Consider the following 10,002-nt stretch of genomic DNA (forward strand, 5'->3'; position numbering starts at 1 on the left):
TACCACAACTATTGCATCAGACCTGGGCAGGTCTGGCAACATCCAATCAGTTTGCTGCTCCCACATTCTCCCCACGCCAGTCTTGGTGCACTGGATTTGTTCCTTGATCATACTGCAACACCAGTTTTATCATGGAGCTTCCCTTCTCGTAATTCAGTGCTTCCTACCAACTGCTGGACAGTCGACACCTCTGCCTCCCCTGGGTCCTCTAGCCCAGCCTTAACCTTGTTTCTAGGCATTTTCTCCTGTGTGAACCTTTTCATACCATCACAACTGGTTGCCCAAACCTCCTCATGTCCCCTCTCCCTTTCCCAACTTTGCACATATTTCTCATTTGTGAAAGGTGCTTTCTTAACCAGCCCAAGTCTAGCTGAATCCCACTTTGTCTCTGAAGCTTATCCTGCTCAATCTAGTTTGAAACGTCCTCCTCCTATCATGGATGATATTTCTCTGCAGCTCTCGCTTGAGTGTATTACAAGCTGTCTTATGTTACAGTTATTTTTCAATCTTATCATCTCCATTGGATTATAAGCTTCTGGAAAGCCTAGATAAGGGTATCTAATATTTCTCTTATCCCAAACAGTGTTCAGCCCAGCCATTCTTTTTGCACAATACATTCTTAATGATGATTATTTGAAGTCATTCATAAAGCATGCTGTTTGTTCTAAATGAAAGCTGGGTGGAGAAGTTTACAAATTTAAAATTTTTTTAAAAATTGAAGGCCAGGTGCGGTGGCTTATACCTGTAATCCCAGCACTTTGGGCGGCTGAGGCAGACGGATCACCTTAGATCAGGAGTTTGAGATTGGCCTGGCCAATATGGTGAAACCCCGTCTCTACTAAAAATACAAAAATTAGCCAGGCGTGGTGTCAGGTGCCTGTAATCCCAGCTATTCAGGAGACTGAGGCAGGAGAATCGCTTGAATCCAGGAGGCAGAGGTTTCAGCGAGCTGAGATTGCGCCACTGCACTCCAGCCTGGGCAACACAGCAAGACTGTGTCTCAAAAATAATAAGAATAATGATAATTGAAGTGCAAGCCCATCTACTTCTGGAAAATAGATTTTTTGACAAGAATAAAATTATTTTTGATATGATTCACCAAAATATTAGTATCTGAACTCTTAGAAAAGTGGGCTCAACATGTGTGCCCTCAAGAAGCCTTGCTCAGGTGATTTCACCATGCCCTCTTCTACACTTGAACAGAGGAGAACTTGCCAAGGTCTAACATCATTGTTACACATTTACCCTTGTCCCACAATCCTGCTTCTAAGAACCTATTCCAACAATACACTGGACAAAACAAACAAAAATAATTGTAAGGTGCATACATAAGACTCCATAGCCCTCTCCATAAGAATACTGGAAACAACCTAAATGTCTGTGGTGGGGAACTGATTGAATAGTCCATGGTATAATTATACTGGTTACCGTCTTAGCTGTTCCCATGTTCATAGCAGCATTATTTACAAGTGCCAAAAGGAGTAAGCAACACAAATAGCCATCGGTCAATGAATGGATAAACACAATGTAGTGTGTAGATAGACACATACACACAGACACTGGAATATTACTCAACCCTTAAAAAGAGGGAACTGTTATTTGTGACGGGGATGAACCTGGAGGATATTATACTAAGTGAAATCAGTCACCAAAAACACAAGACAATACCTACTTTGGGGTATATTTGTGAAGAGTGAAAATGGAAGCTCATCTACCTAATACTCTGATAAGTGCTACATAAGCTTAAGGGTTTTATTACTTACAGTAAGTAGTTTCGAGTCTAATTCTGAAGCAACTGGTGTAGGACTCCACCTAGTCAATGCAAGCAGCAGGTCGGCCGGTCCTGGGCAGTTGTGGTGCCGGCTGAGACGCCAGTGTATGGGGAAGACTGTCCCACCATAGCCATCTGCCTGTGGGAGCTTGTGGGGACTCAGGAACCTTCTGTGGGGGATGTGGGAGGGGGATTACCACCCCTCTTCCTGTCCTCGGCTTTCCAGCCAAAGTGCCAGTCCCTTAGCAGAGCCAGGAAGAGTCCCAGATAAACATTCATCACATCCAGCCAGCTCTTCTGCCACCAATAGGGTCTCCCCAAAGACCTCCCTCTGCAAACTGTCCCCAAAAGCCCCCTTGACATGACCTCTCAAGCATCCCCACTTGTGGGGAGTGAGCAGGGCACAGACAGGACTCTCTCCAGCCTGGCTCCAGGCTTTGCCTCCTCCCTCCCACGCCAGGACTCTTAAACCAGGTGCATTAGAATCACCTGCAGAACTTTAATACCTGCATCCAGGCCCCACCCTCAGGACCCTAACTTCATTGCTCAGGTGTGCAGCCTGAACCTCCAGGGCCATAAAAGCTCCCAGGTGATTCTCATGAGCAGCCAGGGTGCCCGCTCTTCTAAGACCTCAGACTTAGGGCTTCCACTCTCTAAGCCTCTGGTCTCTCATTTGTAAAATGAGCATTTGGTCGTAAGTGTTCTGGAAGCCCGAGGTAATTTATAAGTTGATTGCATTCAGTGAATATTAACTATTTACTGGATGTGGGGCCCTGGCTTAGGACTGGGGAATATGCAAAGATAAATCAGCTTTATTTGGCTGGGCGCAGTGGCTCACGCCTGTAATCCCAGCACTTTGGGATGCTGAGGCGGGCAGATCACTTGAAGTCAGGAGTTCGAGACTAACATGGCGAAACCCCGTCTCCACTAAAAATACAAAATTTAGCCGGCATGGGGGCACATGCCTGTAGTCTCAACTACCTGGGAGGCTGAGGCAGGAGAATCACTTGAACCCAGGAGGCGGAGGTTGCAGTGAGCCAAGATCATGCCACTGCACCCCAGCCTGTGTGAAAGAGCAAGACTATCTCAAAAAATAAATAAATAAGCTTTATTCTTTGCCCTACGCACACATGTGTATATGTGTGCACACTTTTCCTTCCAAAAAAAAAAAAAGCACCACTGTTTATGAAGCATTAGTTTCCAGAATGTGAAGCCAACCAGACAGAATTGAAGAGGGCAAATAAACAAGAGAGGGCATCCTGTGCCAAAGTATAGCCTTGTATCTGGTACAAAAATTTGGGTGTAGGCAGGCTTGAAGGCTTCCCAGACATACCTGGTGAGCACAGGGCACCGACCCTGTTACCACCTTGTCCATTGCCCAGGGGCTAAGTAGGTGTTGTGGACAGTAGCTGACAGTGCAATCTCCAGAAACCATTATGAAATGACAAATGACCACAGCCTGCTCCCTGTAACCATTTATATCCACTTTGCTGACAATGGGAATTTTCTATCCCATGGGCTGGCTGGAGAAGGGGCCTTTCTCTTCAACTCTTCATCCTATAAGATTGAAACTCCATCTAAGAAATAACCCCTTATGCCCAGCGCCTGCCAGGGAAGGGAGCGGCAGACTTGGTTCCTCATGGTTGGTTCCTTTGGTGGCAGGGAGTGGGCTGACGAAGGGGGTGGACTGCTCAGGGGGTGCGAGTGCACAGTGACAAATGTGAGGCTGGGCCTGTAGCCAGGCGACAGCAGGCATGGGCTTTGAGGAAGCATGAGATCATTCCGAGGGGGAGAAGGGTGTGCAGAGCCAAGAAGATGTCCCCCGCCTGCCTCCTCTGGTGGAGATGACTTCACTCATCCTGAGGCTATGGTGGCTGGAGAGCCAGCTGCCTTGACGAGCCAGCCCGGGATTCTGTTCAGGAGAGCCACTGAGGATAAGTCAGCCATGGGTCCTTCTAGGGAAGTTGTGGGGGAAACAGTGGCTGGAGACAGGGTCAGCTTCATGGGTGTGCAACTGGTGCATTTGCATAGGGCCCTGCCCTCAAAAGGGGCCCACACTTGGTTTAATACTCTGCTGTCGCTGTCTTGAAGTTCTTAATAGTTCATTTGAACAAAGGACCTCCCATTTTCTTTCTTTTTGCAGCAAGCCTTCCAAATTATGCAGCTGGTCCTTGCCAGTGGTTATAGTAGGCTGAGGAAAGTCTGATTTAGAATCATGGTCCTCAGCCCTGGCTGCTCATGGAAATCACCCAGGACACTTTCCAAAACTACAGGCAGCCGGCCTTCCCACCCAACCCCAGAATGAAGACAGGCACCCTCCCTGGTGATTCTTACGCACAGCCAGGCTGGAGAACATGGATTTCGTGGAATGATGCTCCCTTGCTTGTGGCCTGTAAGAAGCCCTGGCTGAGCTTTGGCACCTGCTCCTGAAGAGGCCTCACTGTGCAGTCTGGCGTCATGGAGCCCACTACGCTGTCCTGAAGGCCTCTCCCCTGTCTCCTGGAGACCACACAGACCTGAAGGTCGGGACTGGATCTTATTCATATTTGCACCAGTGACACAGCTGGTGCTGAAGAAACTTGTTTTCCCTCTAACTTGTTTGAACTAAACAACAACATGAGCTCCGCATTTTTATCATTGCCTCCTTAAATTCTGGGACTAAAACACCCCATGACTCACTAGCACAAACCGCTCCTACTAGCCAGAGTAGTGTGGATGCTAAAGAAGGACTTCGCATCTCCAGCTGATATTCCTGTGCTACTCCTGAGTTCCAGCTACTACTTGAGAATTACATTTCTATTACAGCTCCTTCAAAGGCTAATTGCCTTATCAGATATTTCCGTTGTCCTGTTGTTTCTCAGAAACTTTTAAAATAGTTTAATTTTGAAATATCTATTGTTTTCACGTGTGTGAAGTGCCCTGTGTTTTGCCCGTGCATTCTGCTAAGTCCTTCTGTGTCTATTTTTGCAGAAGGCATTAGAGATGAGGAGCCTGCTGTTCTCATGCAGCACATAACCCAGGTGGAAATAGATTCCGTTAGGGCCAGGACAGGCGGTGGTAGGTCAAGGGGTAATGGAGACTTTCCGAGATTCCAGCAGTGCCAAAGGATTTGAAGGTAGTAGAGGGTAGGTCCTGTTTTATTATAAGTTGGTATGTCCCATTTGGTTAGAATACTCTAGAAAAGCAGAAAACCATTTCTAGAATATTCTAGAAAAATGTTTGGGTCCTGAGACCTCTTTACACACTTACAAATTATTGAGGCCTCTAAAGAACTTTATGTGGATTATATCCATCAATATTTACTGTAACAAATATTCATATGTATATTATATATATTTATATATTTATGACTATAGTCATAAATATTCATGTATATTTATTTATGTTTATGAATATATGTGTATATATTTAAAATAAATGTATTATATGTTAAAGTAAATGATTAATTTTTATCAAAAATAACTATTTTCCAAAACAAGAATTTAGTGAGAAGTATGGCATTGTTTTACATTTTGCCCGTCTCTTCAATGTCTGGCTTACTAGAGGCTGAATTCTCATACCTGTTCCACAGTCAACCTGCTGAATGTCGCATGTCATGTAGCCTCTGGACAGCTCCACTGTGCACTTTTGAGAAAATGAGAGTAAAAAAGGCAAGTAACAGCTTAGTATTTCCCCAAACACTACCCAATCAGAGAGCAGAGAATACCGTTTTGACCTGATGGACCCCCTGAAAAGGTCTTGGGGTGTCCCCGATGTAAAGAACCACTTTCTGGATGCCTGTGTCTCGCATGTGATTTGGCAGCCGGGGCTATGAAAGACAGGGAGGAGTTGGGGAGAGCCAGGCCTGGTGATCAGGAGACAGGGCTGTGGACCCAGCTCCCTTAACTCCACAGCCGTAACACTGAGCACGTCGCTTCCCATCTCCGAGCTCTCTGCATCTGAGTTTCCTCATCTGTAAATTGATGACATTGAGCTACACCAAAGGATTTCATCCAAGCTAAATAACAGAACTACCTGGAGAGCTGTGGGAATGTCCAAAAGCCAGGCCTCGCTCCAGAATGATGGTATCAGGATGTGGGAATGTGAAGCTGGGTGTATCTGAAAAACTCCCCACGTGGCACATTGAAAGGTCACAGGTGCCAACCTAAAGGTGTACCCAACATCAAAGCTGGAACAATTTGAGCAACAAAATAAATAATGACAGAATGGATAACCCACAGGGTACAGGAAATATTCATAAGTTCATAGTAACAAAAAATTAAATATATAGTAAATGGGGAGAAGGAGACACTCTTCCTTACAGTAGCATTCCAATTAATAAATGTTGAAAAATGATGGAGATAGCAAACCACCATTTGGCAAACACCACAGTAATAATTGTTGCAGACATGAATCATTGATGGATACTGAATTGAGTAAAAATACATGAGAAAAGTGATACGTGCATAGCCTTGCAGTATCTCCCCAGGAGCTAGCATTAATTACAAAGGGAAAAATAATAACTTTATAGAGAAGAAGTCTAGCAAACATCATCTTAAGTGATCAAGGCCAACACCACCGGGCCTAAGAGATATCGATGTCAGGTACTCCCTGAGAAAGACACAACATTATTCTTGCAAAAAATACTTAATCTAATCCTGAGAAAACTTCAGACCACCTAAATTGAGAGACATTTACAAATCAGCTGGCCAGCCCTCTCTGAAAGTATCAAGGTCAAGAAAGACAAAGGCTGAGGAATTGTTGTCGATGGGGGAGACTAAGGAGACGTGACAACTACCTGGAATGTGGGATCCTGAATTGGATCCTGGTGAAATGTGAGTATGCTCTGTAGATAAGTTAATCATATTGTGTCAGTGTTAATTTCTTGGGCTTGGTAACTGTACTCTGGCTATGTAAGATGGCAGCATTTAGGGGAGCTGAGTGAAGTGTACACTCTTGCCTCAAGATTCTTTGCTCTGTGGTTCCTTCTGCTGGGGGCACTCTTTTCCCAGATATTCATGTGGTTTGCTTATTCATTCTCTTCCTGTCTTTACTCAGATATGCTGAGTCATGAGATGCCATCAATTTTTCCACCAAGGGAGAATGTCATTAAACCAAGCTCTGTGCTCCCCATTCACTTTTCAGAAGCATCCCACAAACTTCCCATTGAGAAGGAGAAGGAAAATATCAAGCAGGGGAGGGGCCGGGCTAGTGCTTCATGGTTCTTGGCCGGATGAAAAGAAGGTCAGGGGATATAAGCCATGAGAGGGGCCTGCAAATATCCAAATGGGGGTGTTAGGCAGGACAAAAGGCAGCTTCTATCCACCATACCTCTGGTCCAGGGCCCAGGGCCAGTGTAAGGCCTGGTCAGGGATGGCCAATAGCACCCTCCACCCTCAGCTCACCACTGGGGGCCAAATGTTTGCAGGCTCTCCCTGATCAGAGGACAGGGCACACAGATCAATTTGTACCCCAAATTGTCCTGTTTGGGATGCACATCTGCTGTAATGATGGGAGGAGGTCAGACCCTGACAAGGAATTTTACAGAAACTAATGAAAATCGGCTGGGCATGGTGGTTCACGCCTGTAATCCCAGCACTTTAGGACGCCGAGGCAGGTGGATGGCTTGGGCCCAGGAGTTTGAGACCATTCTGGGCAATATAGCAAGACCCTGTCTCTAAAAAAATTTTTAAAAATCCATTACCCTTTTCCACCCATTCTTTGATTCAAATCTCACAGCATTCAGTGACGGAGAAAAGCTGGGCCAAGCATATTATGTCCCTTTCTCAGATGTGGAACTTAAGACTTGGTTAAGTTTTTTCCTAAAATCACATAGTTAGGACGGAATCCCAAGTCAGCTTTTCTGGGGAGCAGCTAAGTCTCTGTACTGTTGCATGTTATCCAAGACCAGTCATTGTGGTCCATGAGGCAGTGTTTGGGGTTCACTGACGCTATACTTGGGCTATGGAGATGTGTGTTTGAATCCAGTTCAGCCACTTAGGAGCTGTGTAATCTTGGGCACGGCCCTTAATGTTTTCGGGGTTCATGTTGCCATGATATGGATAACGTATGAGAAAGCGACTTGCAAACTGCACAGTATCATGCTTGTTACCTACTAGCATTTGTATAAGGGCAGCAATAAGGGTCACTATTCCACAGCTTGCTATGATGATCAAATGACCACAGTGCAAATAATAGCTGCATATGTGGAGTGGGTCTCAGCCTTTTGGGTCCCAGGTCCTTTCAGTGGCCCAGAGGAATCATGAGGCCACTGACTCCATCTAGGGACCCCTCTGGGCTGCTGTGAGTCCTGGGGCATCCCCTGATTTTGCAGCCCAGGCCCTGTGGCTACAGCGGCAGTGGGGGCACTTCCCTCCAGCAGGGCAGCCAGCACCAGACCTGGCTGCACCTCCACCAAACTCCGTGAAAGACCTTGGCCAAGTCGCTTCCCCTGTCTAGGGCTCAAGTGCTCACTGCGTCATGATGGCGGGTGGGCTGGAGAAGCCTCCTAAGAACCTCTTCTAGATGTTGGGAAGATGAAGCAGGAGTTTGGTTAAAGCTAGCAGGAGAATGTGCAAAACTGGACGGCTCCAAAGTGAGGTCTTTTGCTCAGCAGGAGGGGACAGGAAGATATCAAGATGGGCAGATACACTCTGATCAGCATCTCAGCTGTACTTACTCACTCACTCAGCCAGCATCATTGAGTCTCCTCTGTGCCCCGCTGTGGCTGGAGGCCATGAGGGTGGGCAGTTCTGCAGCAAAGCCACCGAGCTGAGAGTGGTCGGAGGGGAGGAGGGCATGGCCACTTCACATAGGACCTTGCAGGCAGCTGTGAAAAATGTCCATTGCATATTGTATGTCTATTGAAGAGTTGCCACAAGTAATGACATGATCTTCTTTATGTTTGAAATAAACAGATCACTCCCATGCTGCATGAAGGGTGGGCTATAGAGGTTAGAGTAGAACGGAGGGATCAGCTCATGAATTCAGGACAGTTCCCTGGGTGAAGGCCACTACTCACCATATAACAGAGAGCACCAGCATCTCACATTCCCTACTTCTCTGCCAAATCTGCTCTGGAATCTCTCCCTTGGATTCCTTGTTCTGTGGCCTGGTGACTTCACCCTCCTCCCATTCATCCCACCAGCTCTCGGTGGTGTGCCAAAAAACTGCTGTGTGCAGACCCAGGCAAAGGCAAGCACTGGGCTCTCAGGCCCCAAACCCTGCCCTTGTGGCCACAGCTGGTCTCCATTCCACCCACTGTTTGCAGATACCCAGAGGATAACATGCTCCTATCTCTGAAATTCCAGGCAGCCTTGGAGAATTTCAGGGGGAGGAAGTGTCCCACATTTGCAAACTTCCCATTATGGAGCAAGACCTTCAAGGAGGCCATAGGATAAGAAATAAAGGTGCCTTCTTTCCCCTCCTTTTCCTTGGGCCACTGAAGATAGAAAGTGAGGAACCCTCCCCTTGCCTTGGAGCCCCTATCTCAGGGTTCAGTGCTTAGCTGACACCATATAATGAGTTCATCCTGGGTGCTGCTTCTTCCCTCGTGTACTCCTGACCACTTACCATCATGACTCAACTTCCAGGGACCAACAGCAGCTCTGTCCTGCCTGGTCAGCAAAGCACAAGCCTGAGTTTCCATCTTCAACAGAGATGCAAGTTCACTCCTGTCTGTGGGTGGCACCTTCAATGTCTCCTAAGGCCTTGTCATCAGCACAGGCTCTGGGCAAGACCAGTTTGGACTCAACGCCAATGTCATCATGGGCCCTTGCTTGAGCTTGGGCAGATCTCAAGGCTGCATAACCTTTCTGAGCCTCAGTTTCCTCAGCTGGAAAATGGAGATAACACTGAGCTCAGGGCCACTGTACAAAAGATAAAATAATGTAAATAAAACACATGATTCATGGTAGGTGATCAAAAAATATCACTGCCTGCCCTTACCTTTTGGTAATTAATGTGGGCTCTGGACTTACCATCTTACATTTCAGATAGATTTCCTACAATTAAATTTTGGAGTGGACGTATTGTAGAGGTTAGTTTGAATCATACACATGCTGTGGTCTCATTCTGACCATGAGGTGGAATAATTGGTCCTTACAGAGTGGCCTGAAGTTGTTTTTCCAAACCAGCTCTCTTTGTCATCTCATCCAGAGGTTCCTGTGGAGGGACAACAAAGGAAGTTACCTAGATTCTGTAGTCCAACTGGATGGGAAGACACAGACTTGTGGCAGATGAAGGACTTATCT

General features: G+C 46.4%; 1 long non-coding RNA gene across 1 annotated transcript; it reads right to left on the reverse strand.

Moving 5' to 3' along the window:
- Positions 1 to 5,285: 5,285 nt before the first annotated feature.
- On the reverse strand, positions 5,286 to 9,434 carry LOC131380966 (uncharacterized). The gene is made up of 3 exons (XR_009209318.1): positions 9,323 to 9,434; positions 8,430 to 8,579; positions 5,286 to 5,395 (listed from the first exon to the last, which is right to left on the reverse strand). It is a non-coding gene; the product is annotated as an uncharacterized LOC131380966 (long non-coding RNA).
- Between the last annotated feature and the right edge of the window lie 568 nt (positions 9,435 to 10,002).

The sequence above is a fragment of the Hylobates moloch genome, unplaced genomic scaffold, assembly GCF_009828535.3.
Source record: "Hylobates moloch isolate HMO894 unplaced genomic scaffold, HMol_V3 SCAFFOLD_13, whole genome shotgun sequence".
Taxonomy (NCBI): domain Eukaryota; kingdom Metazoa; phylum Chordata; class Mammalia; order Primates; family Hylobatidae; genus Hylobates; species Hylobates moloch.